Source organism: Moschus berezovskii, chromosome Y (genome assembly GCF_049115385.1).
Source record: "Moschus berezovskii isolate FMDL1 chromosome Y, NW_MosBer_1.0, whole genome shotgun sequence".
Taxonomy (NCBI): Eukaryota; Metazoa; Chordata; class Mammalia; order Artiodactyla; family Moschidae; genus Moschus; species Moschus berezovskii.
Window position 1 is genome coordinate 5,140,862 of NC_142489.1, and position 16,043 is coordinate 5,156,904.

The window sequence follows — 16,043 nt, forward strand, 5'->3', positions numbered from 1 at the left end:
AGCCAAACACCACGGCTAAAAGCAAGCAAACAAACAACAACCACAGAAAACAATAATCTTGGACATATTTCTAGATATCAGTATGAATCCGTTTCCTCACTGTTACAGCACAGCTAAAGAAAATGATCTCTAAGGCTTGAAACTGTTACGCTTTCAATTAAATATATATGGCCATAACTGTGTTCCAAAAAAAGAAAAAAGAAGATTCCCATGTTTCCTGGATATTTATCTATAAGCTCATTTATATTTTCAAGCAACTGCCACAAATCAATGACATTATGTCCAAGCATCAGTTCAGTTCAGTTCAGTTCAGTCTCTCAGTCGTGTCCGACTCTTTGCGACCCCATGAATCACAGCACACCAGGCCTCCCTGTCCATCACCAACTCCCGGAGTTCAGTCAAACCCATGTCCATTGAGTTGGTGATGCCATCCAGCCGTGTCATTCTCTGTTCGGTGATGCCATCCAGCCATCTCATTCTCTGTCGTCCCCGTCTCCTCCTGCCCCCAGTCCCTCCCATGTCCAAGCATAATGTGTTACAATTGGGCCTCACCCCACCACTCCGCCGCACCCCAATTGTCATTGCAGCAATGGCTTGTACTTCACTGACTGGAACGGTTCATCCACCGCTGAGAGATGGAGTAAAAATATTACGCAGCTGGATCTCAGGGAGGGGAGGTGTCTGACAGGAGAAAACGAGACGGCTGATGTTGTCTGCTGGAAAACATCCACTGAGGTTCCTGTTAAGCCGCTGTCCCAACCAGAGACGCACTGGTTTTGCATTTTAAACGGACCTGATGTCCTCACAAAGTCAGTGAAATGCAACTGCAGTGACCTTGTTCGTGGGGCTTCTGAAGCTAATTAAAAAGAAGCCTCAGGATGCTTCCTAAACACACCAAGCGTTTCGGACATGTTCCTGGGAGGGTTATTCGTCCACTCTCTCACTAGGTTAGGGAAAACACGTTGGCACTTTTTCCACGGAGGGCTTGCTAATTAAAACTCCCGATTCCACCAGGGAAGGAGGGCCCATGCTTTCTGGCTTAAATAATGTCTGGCGAATCTGTTTGTACTTGACAGTAAGTACGAAGCTATTCAATAAAGAGGAAATTCTCTCAGAAGTTTGGGATGAAACAAAGAGAATGGCTCCATTAATTGAGACTTTTTTTTTTTTTTTAAATATTTATTTGTCTGCAGTTAGTCTTACTCGTGGCATATAGGATCTTTCAGTTGTAGCATGTGGGATTTAGTTCCCAGACCAGGGTTCGAACCCTGGCACCCCTGCTTTGGAAGCCCAGAGTCTTGGCCACCGGACCATCAGGGAAGTGCCCATTAATTGAAACTTAATCGTCTCAGCCCTTGAATACATGTGAGACGAGAGGGCCAAGCAGAAACCGAAGGGGACCTGGAGACGGGGAACAGGGCAGGTCTGCTGAAAACTCTTTGGAAGCTTTGACAAGAGGGTGCAGACATCCGGTTGTGGGTTTCTCAGGACCCAGGATCCTTTTAGATTGGCTGGATACCCCAGTGGTTACTCCTTTCGTTACATCTATATATTTGTGTCAAGATAATATTGCCACAGAAAAGAACAAAGCTCTGATAACATGTCATAACATGAATGAGCCTTGAAAACGTGGAGCCAGGTGCAGAAAAGGCCACATGGTGTATGATCCCACTTAGAGACGACCTCCAGAACAGGGTGAATTCGTAGAGGTGGAGCACTGATTCGGGGGCCCCCGGGGCATCGGGCAAGAAGACTGGACATCCCTTTTGGGGTAACGAAGAATTTCTGGGACTAGACAGACATGATGCTTGTGCAATATGGTGAATGCTCTAAATTCTACTGCCTGGTACTATTTCAGATAGTTAATGTGGTGAAGCTGATATGAGTGCATGATGTTACTATTAAAACATATATTTATGTATTAATATATTTGTAGATAGATATGATGGATGGATGGGGGGTGGGTAGATATATAGGTAGATGTGGATAAAAGATAAGCAGGCAGTTGACAGAGAGAGATACAGATAGACAAATGGTAGATATGGATGGATCAATGGATGGATCGATACATGCTGCTGTTGTTAAGTTGGTAGGTCGTGTCTGATTCTTTTGTGACCCCGTGGACTGTAGCGTAACAGGCTCCTCTGTCTGTGGGATACTCCAGGCAAGAATACTGGAGTGGGTTGCCATTCCCTTCTTCAAGGGATCTTCCCGACCCAGGGGTCGAACCTGAGTCTTCTGGATTGGCAGGCGGATTCTTTACATCTGAACCACCAGGGCAGCCCAGATAGATAGATAGACAGACAGACAGAAATGATAGATAGATCAATGGATGGGTGGATGAATAGATCAGTAGACAGATGAATCAATGGATAGACAGATACATAGATAAACAGATATGATAGAATAATGGGTAGATCGATCAACATGATAGATCGATGGATGGATAGGCAGATAGATACAGATGATAGACAGCTAGCTAGCTCACTCCTTACGCGAAAGAAAGAGGAGGTCTTCACACGCATGGCAGGAACGACCATTGGATGATATTTAATTTTAAAAAATACAGAAGGTGTTCCCAAAGGGATCCCCACACAACAGAGGGTCATGCTTTCTTCGTGCCATCGATATTCTCCTAGTGCAAAGTGACACTTGTCCTGAATGCAAGACTTGCCTGTCAAGGGGAGATTCAATGTTTCACCTCTCACTGAAATGATCGCCCCTCAGAATAATGTTTAAGACCAAGCGCCTGGCTTTTCCTTTGATATCTACACCTCCCCAGCTGGCTCCAAATCAATAAATCTCACATTTGCTCCAGGATGGTTTCATTTCCGACTAAATCCATGGGGTTTCCAACATTGCCCAAGCAGGAGTTCAGTACCTAACTGCTACTTGATGAGTGGGTGGGTCTGGCTGTAAATTGTCTACATTTTATGAATATTGGTCTTTCCCTAATCACTAAATAGGGGGCTTCTCTGGTGGCTCAGATGGTAAAGAATCTGGCTGCAATGCAGAAGACTCGGGTTTGATATCTGGGTGGGGAAGATCCCCTGGAGGAGGGCATGGCAACCCACTCCAGTTTTCTTGCCTGGAGAATCCCATGGACAGAGGATGCCTGGCGGGGTACAGTCCGTAAGGTCACAAAGAGTTGGACACGATTGAAGCAACTTAGCACACAATCACTAAACATGGAATAAAACAGCAGTATCTCAGCTTGGCAATATTGCAGGCAATGCTGGATTGATGATTGCCAACCCGGAAAACTTGTTTTTTTCCAAAGTACAGAAAACGGGGGATTTCATTTACTCCCACTGTTGTTCAAGTTCACATACAAGACTATCATTTTCTGATTTCCACGTTCTTTAATGGACTTTTGTTTCACACCAGCGTTGTTTTTATCAGACTTCTTTATAAGTTTTTTTTTTTTTTTTTTTGATGTGGACCATTTTTAAACTCTTTATTGCACTTGTTCCAATATTCCTTCTGTTTTGTGTTTTGGTTTTTTTGGCTGTGAGGCATGTGGAGTCTTAGCTCCCCCAACGGGGTCTGAGCTCACACCCCCTGCATTGGAAGGTGAAGTCTTAGCCACTACAACCAGAGAAGTCCCTTTCAGAATTTTTAAAAATGGAAATAACATAGACATAATTCCCTGGTGGCCCAGATGGTGAAGAATCTGCCTGCAATAAAGCAGATGCAGGTTCCATCCCGCATTTGAGAAGATCCCCTGCAGGAGGGCAGGGCAACCCACTCTGGTATTCTTGCCTGGAGAATCCCACGGACAGAGGAGCCTGGAGGGCTACTGTCCATGGGGTCGCAAAGAGTCAGACACAACTGAGCGACCAACAGTTTCACTTTAAATGTTAATAGAAGAAAAAGTACCACAAGTTGCGTGACCTTTCTCTCTCTGCAGGACCACGCATCTTTCACTTCCTTATACTCATCAGATGTTTTTCTCCCTGATGGAACCTGAGGGATTCACGCCCCAGCACTGCTCCGATGTTCCTTTATCCAGATGAGCTACACCTTGGTTTCTCTAAAGCCCCTCTGTAGCCCCAGAAAAACTTTCCCCAAAGCCTAAAGGGAAATGGAGAATCCCGACAGTGTGGAAACTGTGGCGATTCGGGCCGTACTCTGTTAGGTGGAGGGGCTCCCCGAGGCAGTTCACACGTGGCTGCTTGCCCAGTTTTAGGAAGGGGAGCCAGGCAGAAAGGTACATCAGTTATGCTAGAGCCCAGAATCGTGGCTCATAGGGCTTTTTTGGTGGACATTCCCTCTGCCTCTGTTGCAGAGAAGAAGCCAGTTCTGACTCCGTGTTGGAAACTTGTTTCTTCAAGTTGCGTTTTGGGGCTTTTGTTATTGGGAGAGGTAGATTCCTAGGTAGGTTGAGAGGAAGTCCAGGGTCCCCAAGGAGGAGAGAAGGGTCTGGGGCTCTGGAGGAGGAGATAAGGACAGACTTTTTTCCCTAGATTTCTTAGTCATACTCACATAAAACTTGTTTTTCTTAAAGCCCCAAAGGAGCTAATGATTACACAACTCAGCTTAAACCCTGATTATAACGATAATAAAACAACAATGTATCCTGATTGAGGACATGTTTCTGTTTCTTGAGAACCTTCTGACTAATCCTCTTATCTTAAAATGTATATTATGGGAGTGGCTCTGGTAAAATCTTCCTATTGCTAGTTCTAATCCTCTCATCTTAAAATGTAAATTGTGGGAGTGGATCTAGAAAGTCAAAGCTGTGATTTTTCTAGTAGTCATGTACGGATGTGAGAGTTGGACCAGAGAGAAAGCTGAGCACAGAAGAATTGATGCTTTTGAACTGTGATGTTGGAGAAGACTCTTGAGAGTCCCTGGACTGCAAGGAGATCCACCCACTGTATCCTAAAGGAGATCAGTCCTGGGTGTTCATTGGAAGGACTGATGCTGAAGCTGAAACTCCAATACTTTGGCCACCTGATGGGAAGAACTGAGTCACTGGAAAAGACCCTGATGCTGGGAAAGATTGAAGGCAGGAGGAGAAGGGGACAACAGAGGATGAGATGGTTGGTTGGCAGCACCGACTCAATGGACATGAGTTTGAGTAGACTCGGAGTTGGTGATGGACAGGGAGGCCTGGCGTGCTGCAGTCCATGGGGTGGCAAAGAGCCAGACACGACTGAGAGACTGAACTGAACTGAACAACCAACTAAAAAGTATATAATTCCCTTGCTAAGACTAGTCAGGGGCACTTCTGTCCCCCTTCTGATGTCTCTGTCAGAAGCTTTCCTAGTCCCTTTTCATACTTTAATAAAACTCTGCTACACAAAAGCTCTTATGTGATCAAGCCTGGTCTCTGGTCCCAAAGCTAAATCTTCTTCCAAGATCACGAATCCGACACTGTTCACCGTTAGCGCTCATTATCCTAATCATACATAAAGGCCTGCTTCAAAGGACGCTGCCCCTCTGATGGACTGTGAACTACAGGGCCTTTGTTCAGCTCAGTTCAGTTCAGTCTCTCAATCATGTCCAACTATACGCGACCCCATGAATCACAACACGCCAGGCCTCCCTGTCCATCACCAACTCCTGGAGGTCACTCAAACTCATGTCCACAGAGTCGGTGATGCCATCCAGCCATCTCATTTTCGGTCGTCCCCTTCTCCTCCCGCCCCCAATCCCTCCCAGCATCAGACTCTTTTCCAGTGAGTCAACTCATCGCATGAGGTGGCCAAAGTATTGGAGTTTCAGCTTCAGCATCAGTCCTTCCAATGAACACCCAGTACTGATCTCCTTTAGAATGGACTGGTTGGATCTCCTTGCAGTCCAAGGGACTCTCAAGAAATGGCCTGTGGAAATACACAGAATGGGAAGCTGTTTTGCTATGGGGCTAGATTGCTCTCACTTCCCTCCACCTTTCCAGGCAAGACCCTCATCCTCGCCTATCTCTCTCCGCCATCTGATTTTCACCTGTTCACCTTTCAAGGAAGATGATTTCTAAGGAGATTCTGCTTCCAGGGCTATTTTCTAGCAATTCACTCCAGATGGGTCCCTTACGCCACCAGGGGTTTTGCAAGTGCTTTGACCCTCGCCATGAGGGCTCAGAACAACTCTTTGTAAAGGACGTTTTGTCGTTTTCGTTTTTTTTTTGAAAGATGTCTTTGGAGCCATTCATGACTCAGAGGTTGCTTTAAGCCCACTTCTGCAAAAATAATAGGCTTCCCGAAATGGCGTGAGAGAATATCAGATATTCATCGATGGAGGGCAAGTCCCTGCCGTGCGGGAAAGACTCTTCTGTTGCTGATTGCAGCCAGGGAAGTCTTCAGGAAGGGATGGTTGTGGAAGCTGGAGTAGGCTCAGCTGCGTTATTATCCATTTCTCTGGGAGGAAACAATGTAGTCGTCAATGATTGTAGAGTATTTGGATTTTCCAAATAGAAAAAATTACTGGGAAAAATACAGCAAGGAAACATTTGGTGTTTGAAGGTAGCAGAGCAGACAGAGCAGATGTGAAACGAAAATGATGAAAACAATAATCTCGTTACCATCAAGCTTCTCTCTTTTCCTAAATTCTTTTCAGGGGTGGAAAGATCTCCCTTCCTGTTGTCCCCAGGCTGGGGGAAAATAAAATGGGAGATACACAGTCCCAGTGAAACATTCACCTTTATCTACCAGGCAGGATTGTGTTTAAAAATGAGGGAATGGTACCAGGATTAAAATTCGTTCTGAACTTTTATCAGGAAACGCTGTAGAAGTTTGCTTATCGTCTTAGCGGTGTAGAAAGATTTTGTTACTTCCGATAGAACTTATACTTGCAACCTGGGTAGGATTTGCTCTAAGTATGTCTTGAAAGAAAGGTTTTCCTAGGAAAGGACTTTAAAAGATACAAAGTAAATTTTTTTCCCCTGAAATTACATAGTTAAATTGTCTTCCGTGAAAATTCAATGTGTATGAGAACAATTCAAAATATTGCTTGCATTCGTGTGTAAAATGGGATTTAGTTTCTGGATTCAGAGAGAGCAATTGTATGCACTGTATATATTGTCACTCAGTCGTGTCCGACTCTTTGTGACCCCATAGACTGTGGCCCACCAGGCTCCTCTGTCCACGGGATTCTCCAGGCAAGAACACTGGAGTGGGGCGCCATTCCCTTCTCCTGGGGATCTTCCCCACCCGGGGATGGAACCCACATCTCTTATGTCTCCTGCAGTGACAGGTGGGGGTTTTTTTTTTTACCAGCAGTGCCTCCAGGGAAGCCCATGTGTATATATGTGGCTTCCCAGGTGACTCAGTGGTAAAAGAATCCGCCTTCAACCCTTGGGTTGGGCAGATTTCCTGGAGGAGGGCATAGCAACCTATTCCAGTATTCTTGCCTGGACAATCCTGTGGGCAGAGGAGCCTGGCGGACTACAGTCCTTGGGGTCACAAAGAGTCAGATATGACTGGGCGACTGAGCACACACACAGGTCTGTATATTTACACGTGTGGGTATACACACACTGTACATATATGTGTATATTATATATGTCTGTGTATATATATATAGTGTGTACACACTAGCTATAGACACCATATATTCATATATATGATGTGTATAATACATATACTGCATTATAGTATGTATAATCAGTATATAGACTATATATGCATACACACACGCACACACACACACACGCATATATATATATATATATATACACACACACAAATCTGTGTATGTACAAAACCTGTTTTTTTTTTTTCCCACTTACATTTAAGTGAGGGTATCTGAAAGTTGCAAGGTAAAAGGGACAATTCTTTGTACAGAACTCTCTTGCATCCTGTCAAAATGCTTAGCATGTTTGGGCCCTGCCTACTAAAATAGCAGAACAGATCTCAAAATTCTTGGGTCCACCACAACTGACCCTCAAGGTTTCCAAATACGTTACATGATTAGATGTGGTATTTGTTTTTTCGTTTAAGAAATGTTGATCCTTATTGTGTTAGATAAGTGAGGGCTATCCGGAGAAAGAGCCAATATGCGAATCTGTCTATCTAGCCATCCAGGCTGTCTATCTCTCCATGCATCCATCTGGTCTATGTATTTCTATCTATCCATCCAGTCTGTCTGTCTGTCTATCCATCTAGTCTAATTATCCATCCATCCATCCATCTGGCCTATCTATTTCTATCCATCAATCCACCCATTCTATCTATCTATCCATCTTCCCATCCACCTGGTCTATATATCCATTTCTATCTATGTATCCATCCAGTCTGTCTGTCTATCCATCCAGTCTATCTATCCATCCATCCAGTTTGTCTCTCTATCAATCTATCAATCCATCCAGTCTATCAGTCCATCCATCCATCCACCCATTTGGTGTACCTGTCTATTTCTATCTATCCAGTCTGTCTGTCTATCTATTTATCTGTCTATCCAACCATCCATCCATCGAGTCTGTCTACCTATCTATCCATCCATCCATCCATCCATTCTATCTATGTACCTATCTACGTATCTATGTAACCATCCATCCATCCATATGTCTGTGTCTATCTAGCTGTCTCTGTCTCTGTAAATTATACAGAATTGACATTGTCTCTATCTCTGTCTCAATAAATTTTACAGAATTGGCCCACGATTTCGGGGACTGACAGTTCTCAAGATCTGTGGTTGGCAACGTTAGAGATCTGGTGCTCTATTATGACTCCGAGTTCAAGTACAAAGGTATGACAGGACTGATGACCAGTTCAAAGACTCAGGCACAGAGACAATGAATCCACCTTTTCTCCTTTGGTTTGTTCAGGCCCCCCGTGGATTGGGTCACGCCCAGCCAAGGTAAGCAGGGCAATCATCTGCTTTTCTCAGATGTGAATCTCATTCAGAACCACTCTAACCATCATACCCAGAAATGATGTTTACACCAACACTTGAGCCCCCTGTGGGCCGGTCAACTTGACTCCTGAGATTAGGCGTCATACTCCCAAATGGAAACCGATGTCACTTGTCTATTCCCACCACATTCCAAGGTTGCCTACGATCTCCAAAGATGGTTATAGGAGTCTGGACTTATCCCAGAGAAAAGGGGTGTATCTAACCAGTCATCTCAAGATGGTGGATGAGTGAGTCAAGAAGTTACTGTTGCTTAGCAACCTCAATGTGGAAAGAGAAAAGATGGTATCCATGAAGGTACAACCTTCAAGTCCTTTATGGGCACAACACATAAGAAGTTGTTCTACATTGTTCGACCTAGAAACATAAATTTTAGTATCTAGTGATAAAACAAGTTGGTCTTTTCTATGAGGATGGCATCCATAAACACTGATCCAATTCCAACAAAAAAATTAACTTTTTTTAAGCTGTGAATGTGCTGAGATCCCCAAGTTCAATGTTAATTCAGAAAAAAAAAAAAAAAAAGTCCTGTTTGACTGTTACTTCCAAGAGTTGGTTTTCATATGAATAGTCACCATTTTTAAGCAGGATTATACACAGTCACAAAAGATTTTTGTTTGTGCCACAAGAATGAGTAACTTTAAAGCTATGGCATTTTTCACTCCAATTCTGAAAATCTAGTAGAAATACTTACAAATACTAGATAAAAAACATTTGCTTATGGGATTTCCCTGTTGGTCCCGGGGCTAAGATTCTGAACTCAAAGTACAGAGGGGCAGGGTTTGATCCCTGGTCAGGGAACTAGATTCTGCCTGCCACTTCTAACACCTGGCACAGGCAAATAAAAATAGATAAATATAAATACGTATGTAAAAAAGGAACATTTGCTTACATGTGGGCAATCAGTACTTAGTTTCCTATGGTCTTAATCTACTTAGCTGCAAACCCTATGTAGATTGCGGAGGATATAAATTGCAGAATGATCATCAACTTACAAAAAATGAGGTTAAAATTAAAAAACGGTGAAAAATACTTGACCCCATTTTTCTCTCTTCCCTACTCATTTTACATATGAACAGGGCCTTTTTGGTGACTGGCTGTCGTTAATCTTTCTCACACCTCAATATATAAATGAAAATGTGTTTCTCCAAGAAGGTTATTTACATCTGTGGTTCCTGTCATGAATGGCAACAAAGTTTCATTGCAATGAGCACTTCTAAAATGGCCACAAGGGCACATTTGCCTGAAATCATAAAATAGTTCATTTGCTTTAATTTTTGAAAAATAAAATGGACAGTAAAATTACTGGATACAGGAATTCTCTTAATGGAATTTCTTTTAAGCCAATTAAAGAGAAAAGAATCTCATCATAATAACAATATCCATTACTTTTGCATTAATTTTATGTCACTGTGAGTTCCAAAGACTTTCTTGAGTAGCTTTTATGGATCATAATTACATGACAGGCTAAAACGCCCATGTGGAATCATCCTGTAGCTTGCATCTGGGAGGGATGCCCAAGGAATTTCATGTCTGACTTTGCACACAGAAAGTCCAGTCATTCTATCGCCCAGTAATTTGGATTATTATCTTTCTAAAAGGGATTTAATTTGTTGCTCTAGAAACACAGTCTGATTACACATGTTTATATATATGCATGATTGCCCTGTGCATATACATACATATGAATACACAATGCTGCGTGTATGTACAGTCTGTATGTGTACACACAATGTATATGCTTAAATACACTGTTCGTCACTCAGTCGTGCCCGACTCTTTGTGACCCCATGGCCTGCAACCCACCAGCTCCTCTGTCCATGGGATTCTCCAGGCAAGGATACTGGAGTGGGTTGCCATTTCCTTCTCCAGGGGATCTTCCCAACCCAGGGATCGAACCTGGGTCTCCTGCACTGCAGGTAGATTCTTTACCCAGTGAGCTACAAGGGAAGTCCTAAATACACTATACATGCATATAAACAAATACACATACACACAGTATATAGTCTTTGCTGCTGCTGCTGCTAAGTCACTTCCGTCGTGTCCGACTCTGTGTGACCCCATAGACGGAAGCCCACCAGGCTCCCCCGTCCCTGGGATTCTCCAGGCAAGAACACTGGAGTGGGTTGCCATTTCCTTCTCCAATGTGTGAAAGTGAAAAGTGAAAGTGAAGTCGCTCAGTCGTGTCCGACCCTTAGCGACCCCACGGACTGCAGCCTACCAGGCTCCTCCATCCATGGGATTTTCTAGGCAAGAGTATTGGAGTGGCTTGCCATTGCCTTCTCCGATATAGTCTTTAGGAAGATATTTTATAGAGCGATTATATTTATACTGTATATATATCTAGAAAGATTATACAGATTTTATATATAAACAGATTATATATGTTGGAAGTGAAAGTGTTGGTCACTTACTCATGTCTGACTCTATGGGACCCCATGGACTTGTAGCCCTCCAGGTTCCTCTGTCTATGGAGTTTGCAAGGCAAGGATACTGGAGTGGGTAGCCGTTTGTTTCTCTAGGGGATCTTCCCAACCCAGGGATCAAACCTGGTTCTCGCACACTGCAGGCAGATTATTTACCATCTGAGCCACCAGGGAAGCTCCAATATAGGAAGACGTTATGTAGAGAGATTATACCATAAATATAGAAAGATTATACAGATTTTATATATAAACAGATTATATATATCGGGTTGTCCAAAACGTTCATTTGAGTTTTCCCAAAGCATCTTACAGAAAAACGTGAACAAAGCTTTTGCCCAATCCAATATATGTATATACAGTATGTGAGTGAAGTCGCTTAGTCGTGTCCGACTCTTTATGACCCCATGGACTGTAGCCTACCAGGCTCCTCTGTCCATGGGGATTCTCCAGGCAAGAATACATGGCAACTGGTGTGGACAATCCCTCCTCTAGGGGATCTTCTCAACCCAGGGATTGAACCCAGGTCTCCCACATTGCAGGCAGATTCTGTACCATCTGAGCCACCAGGGATAGTATGCTGATTATACATTTTACATATTCAGTGTGTGTATATATATATTCACACATATATAAAATGCATATACACACATTATAATATACATATATATATATACACTGCATATGTGTTTCTGTATATTAATGCATATACACATATTCAGTATATATATAATATAATAATTATATTAATATAATATATAATTATTATATATTATAATAGTATATTTATATATAATTATAGTATATTATAATATTATATATTAATATAATATAATTATATACATTATATATTTATATATAATTATAGTAATAATATATATAATTAACATGTATAATAATATAATATTAATAATAATCATATATTATATAAATATAAAATTATATAATATTATATTATAATATGATATGTAAAATATATTAATGCAATTATATATAATGCATTATGCATTCAGTATATGTATAAATATGCACACACATGTATCTACACCTCATGTATATGTATATGCACACATTACACATATATGCACTGAGCATGTGTGCATATACTGTATATATACAATATGGTATCTTTGTGATTTCTCAAAATATCAACAGACAGGCTAAGACGGTCCCTCCCTGCTGTGTATGAAGGCTTACACACATTTCACATTTTTTGCACTCCAACTCTGATCGTGACCTCATTTTAAGAGCAATGCATTTTCCTGTCACCAGTCACAAACAATTTTCCCTTTCCCCCGGTTCATGTCGGTTGCCTGGCTAATCTTCTGTGACTCCCACCTGAGTGACTGCTGCCTGTTTTAAATATGAAGGGAACATAGCCTCTGCACTTTGCAGAAGACACTGGCTGATTTTCTCACTGTGTGCAATCCTTGCTAATAAGACATCGCTGGCTCCCGGGGGCAGTGACTCTTGAAAGAGAAGTGAGTGGGTCTTCCCCGGTGGCTCAGGGGTAAAGAATCTGCCTGCCAACACAGGAGACTCAGCAGACACAGGTTTGATCTCTGATCTGGGAAGATCCCACGTGCCACAGAGCAACTAAGCCCATGGACCACAATTATTGAGCCTGCGCTCTAGAGACAGGGAGCCATGACTGTAGAGCCCACGTGCCAAACTACTGAAGCCTGTATGGCTTGAGCTCAGTGCTCTGCGACCAGAGAGTAGACGCTGCTCGCTGTTACTACAGAAAACCCTGCACAGCAGCAAAGACCCAGCTCAGCCAAAAGTAAACAGATGAGTAAAATTATATAAAAAAAGAAGTGTGTGGACAAGTAAGCATGTATTTTTAATAGGGTACAACTGTTTGACTATTTGCACCTTGAAAATGAGTTTGCTGTGTTGGTTTGCTAGCTAAGACGTATCCTTGTTTTTCTTTTTTTAAAATAATTATTGGCACTCTAAAATCATTCTCTACATATGGCCATCATTTTCTAAGGATTCAAGGATCCCTAGTTTACCCTGTCCATCTCATACTCCATGAATATAACAATGAAGTTTACTTTAGCATAAAGGATACCATTCTTTCGAAAAGAAGTTTTGCTTTTGCACAAGAATACCGTCAATGTAATATTAATTATAATATTGATGTGAATTATGTTGCGTGCTTAGTTGCTCAGTTATGTCTGAGTCTTTGCAACCAGATGGACTGCAGCCCGCCAGGCTCCTCTGTCCATGGTATTTTTCAGGCAAGAATACTGGAGTGGGTTGCCAGGCCCTCTTCCAGGGGATCTTCCCGGCCCAGGGATTGAACCCACATCTCCTCTGTCTCTTGTATTGTAGGTGGATTCTTTACCAGCGAAGCCTTCAGGGAAGCCCTACAAATGTTAACATTGCCTATAACTGTCAAAATAAAGAAAAAGATATTCCAGAAGTTTGATAGATGGACTTTCTGAATTTATAAATACACTCGTTCATAGCAAACACTAACTCACATACATAATATTTAAAATGTAAACACTTTAGTGCATGGAGAATTAGCATCTGTGGACCAACAATTCCAGTTTCATGTCTGGGCCTGACAGTAGCTGTTTCAGCCTTAATAAGCCATTTGCTTTTCATGGATTTTAATTATGCAGCTATAAAAAAATAGAATGATAGGAAATTTATTCCCCATACTTAAGGTTATGTGATGAACGTATATATTTGTGTTTTTTACATAACGTAACACCTATGGCAATTTTTCCTAATTTAACTTGGCGGTCTGCTGTAAAAACAACTCTATTCCATTTTATTGATCTCTTCATTTTGGAAGAAGCAGAATATACAATAGGCAACATCATTCCAAAAATGATGAGCTGTTTCGACTGGCTTAAAATTGTGCTGTGTGTGTGGTTATTTTGTGATGACTCTCAGGAGAGAGAGGAGAGGCATATACTTTATGAAGCGGAGATTATGCTGTAGGTAAATTGCAGGAACGCGTCTGCAAAGCAAATTTAATGGTATAATTTTATTGTGACATTCACAATGTCACTTAGGCATCACTCCGATGAAAGTCATTTTGTTCGGAGAGCTTTCCTAAATAGAAAAGCAAACTCACAAACAAAAGAAACCAGAACAGCTTTCCTAAAAACACCTAATCTTTGTGTGTATTCAGTAATTGGGCATTTCAGGGTAGCGTTCACATTTTTTCTTTTCTTTTTTTCTCTCTCCTAGCAGGCAATTAATCTCTAGCTGCTTCATTTCAATCTCTGAGCTCATCTGTTTTCATCATGTAGCCTCTATGACTTAAATCTTTTACTACCAATCGCTTCTTGAAGTGGAGATCTTAACAAGCAAAGCGTGTCTACAGTCGGGACTCACGGAACACCAGTCAGCCACAGACAGGAGTGAAACGGAGTCAAGTGGAGTGAAGTGGATGAACCTTGAGTCTGTTATAGAGAGTGAAGTAAGTCAGAAAGAGAAGAAACAAATATCACAGATTAGTATTCTTGCCTGGAGAATCCCATGGACGGAGAAGCCTGGTAGGCTGCAGTCCACGGGGTCGCAAAGAGTCGGACACGACTGAGCGACTGAACGGAACGGATATGCGTTTGGACCCCTACATGTAGGTAAAGTGGATGTGTGCTGTTGTGTGCAGATTTAGGACTTTATTGCAAGAGCACCACATTCTATTTTTCCCTGAGGAATATATATATATATGTATTTTTAACCAGTACTTATGTGCATTCACACTCGCAAGCAGGCAAGCAGTTACTAGAATTTATGTTCAATGCTCTATAAAATTCCATGGTGTGAGTATAATATAGCCTTTGGATTGACTCTTCTTTCAGTGTGTCCTGAGGTTCCTGTGGGTTCTGCACCATTTTTCAAGGCTGCTAAAATCAGTTCTCTATTACTTTTCTGATACATGTGCCCAGAAGTTTCTCACGCATGTATGGTTGGCTCCTGAGTATGGCATCTTTTCTTGACTGGGAGGGATATTCCATTGCTTCTAAGGGATTCCTGCCCACAGTAGTAGATAGAACGGTCATCTGAGTTAAATTCGCCCATTCCAGGCCATTTTAGTTCACTGATTCCTAGAATGTCAACGTTCACTCTTGCCATCTCCTGTTTGACCACTTCCAATTTGCCTTGATTCATGGACCTAACATTCCAGGTTGCTATGCAGTCTTGCTCTTTACACCATTGAACCTTGCTTCTATCACCAGTCCCATTCACAACTGGGCATTGTTTTTGCTTTGGCTCCATCTCTTCATTCTTTCTGGAGTTATTTCTCCACTGATCTCCAGTAGCGTATTGGACACTTACCAACCTGGGGAGTTCATCTCTCAGTGTCATATCTTTCTGCCTTTTCATACTGTTCAACTATGACAAACCATGACAAACCTAGACAGCATATTGAATAGCGTTACTTTGCCGACAAAGGTCCATCTAGTCAAAGCTATGCTTTTTCCAGTGGTCATGTATGGATGTGAGAGTTGGACCATAAAGAAAGCTGAGCGCTGAAGAATTGATGCTTTTGAACTGTGGTGTTGGAGAAGGCTCTTGAGAGTCCCTTGGACTGCAAGGAGATCCAACCTGTCCATCCTAAAGGAGATCAGTCTTGAATGTTGATTGGAAGGACTGATGTTGAAGCTGAAATTCCAATACTTTGACCACCTGATGTGAAGAACTGACTCATTGAAAAAGACCCTGCTGCTGGGAAAGATTGAAGTCAGGAGGAGAAGGGGATGACAGAGGATGAGATGGTTGGATGGCATCACCGACTCA

The 16,043-nt window shown here is 42.2% G+C and overlaps 1 long non-coding RNA gene across 1 annotated transcript in view; it reads right to left on the reverse strand.

The window, feature by feature from the left end:
- Window positions 1-834: 834 nt before the first annotated feature.
- Window positions 835-16,043, reverse strand: part of LOC148773012 (uncharacterized) — a 63,327-nt gene continuing 48,118 nt past the window's right edge. Inside the window, exon 3 of the long non-coding RNA XR_016037014.1 lies at window positions 835-6,359. This is a non-coding gene — a long non-coding RNA (uncharacterized LOC148773012). The remainder of the gene's footprint in view (window positions 6,360-16,043) is intronic.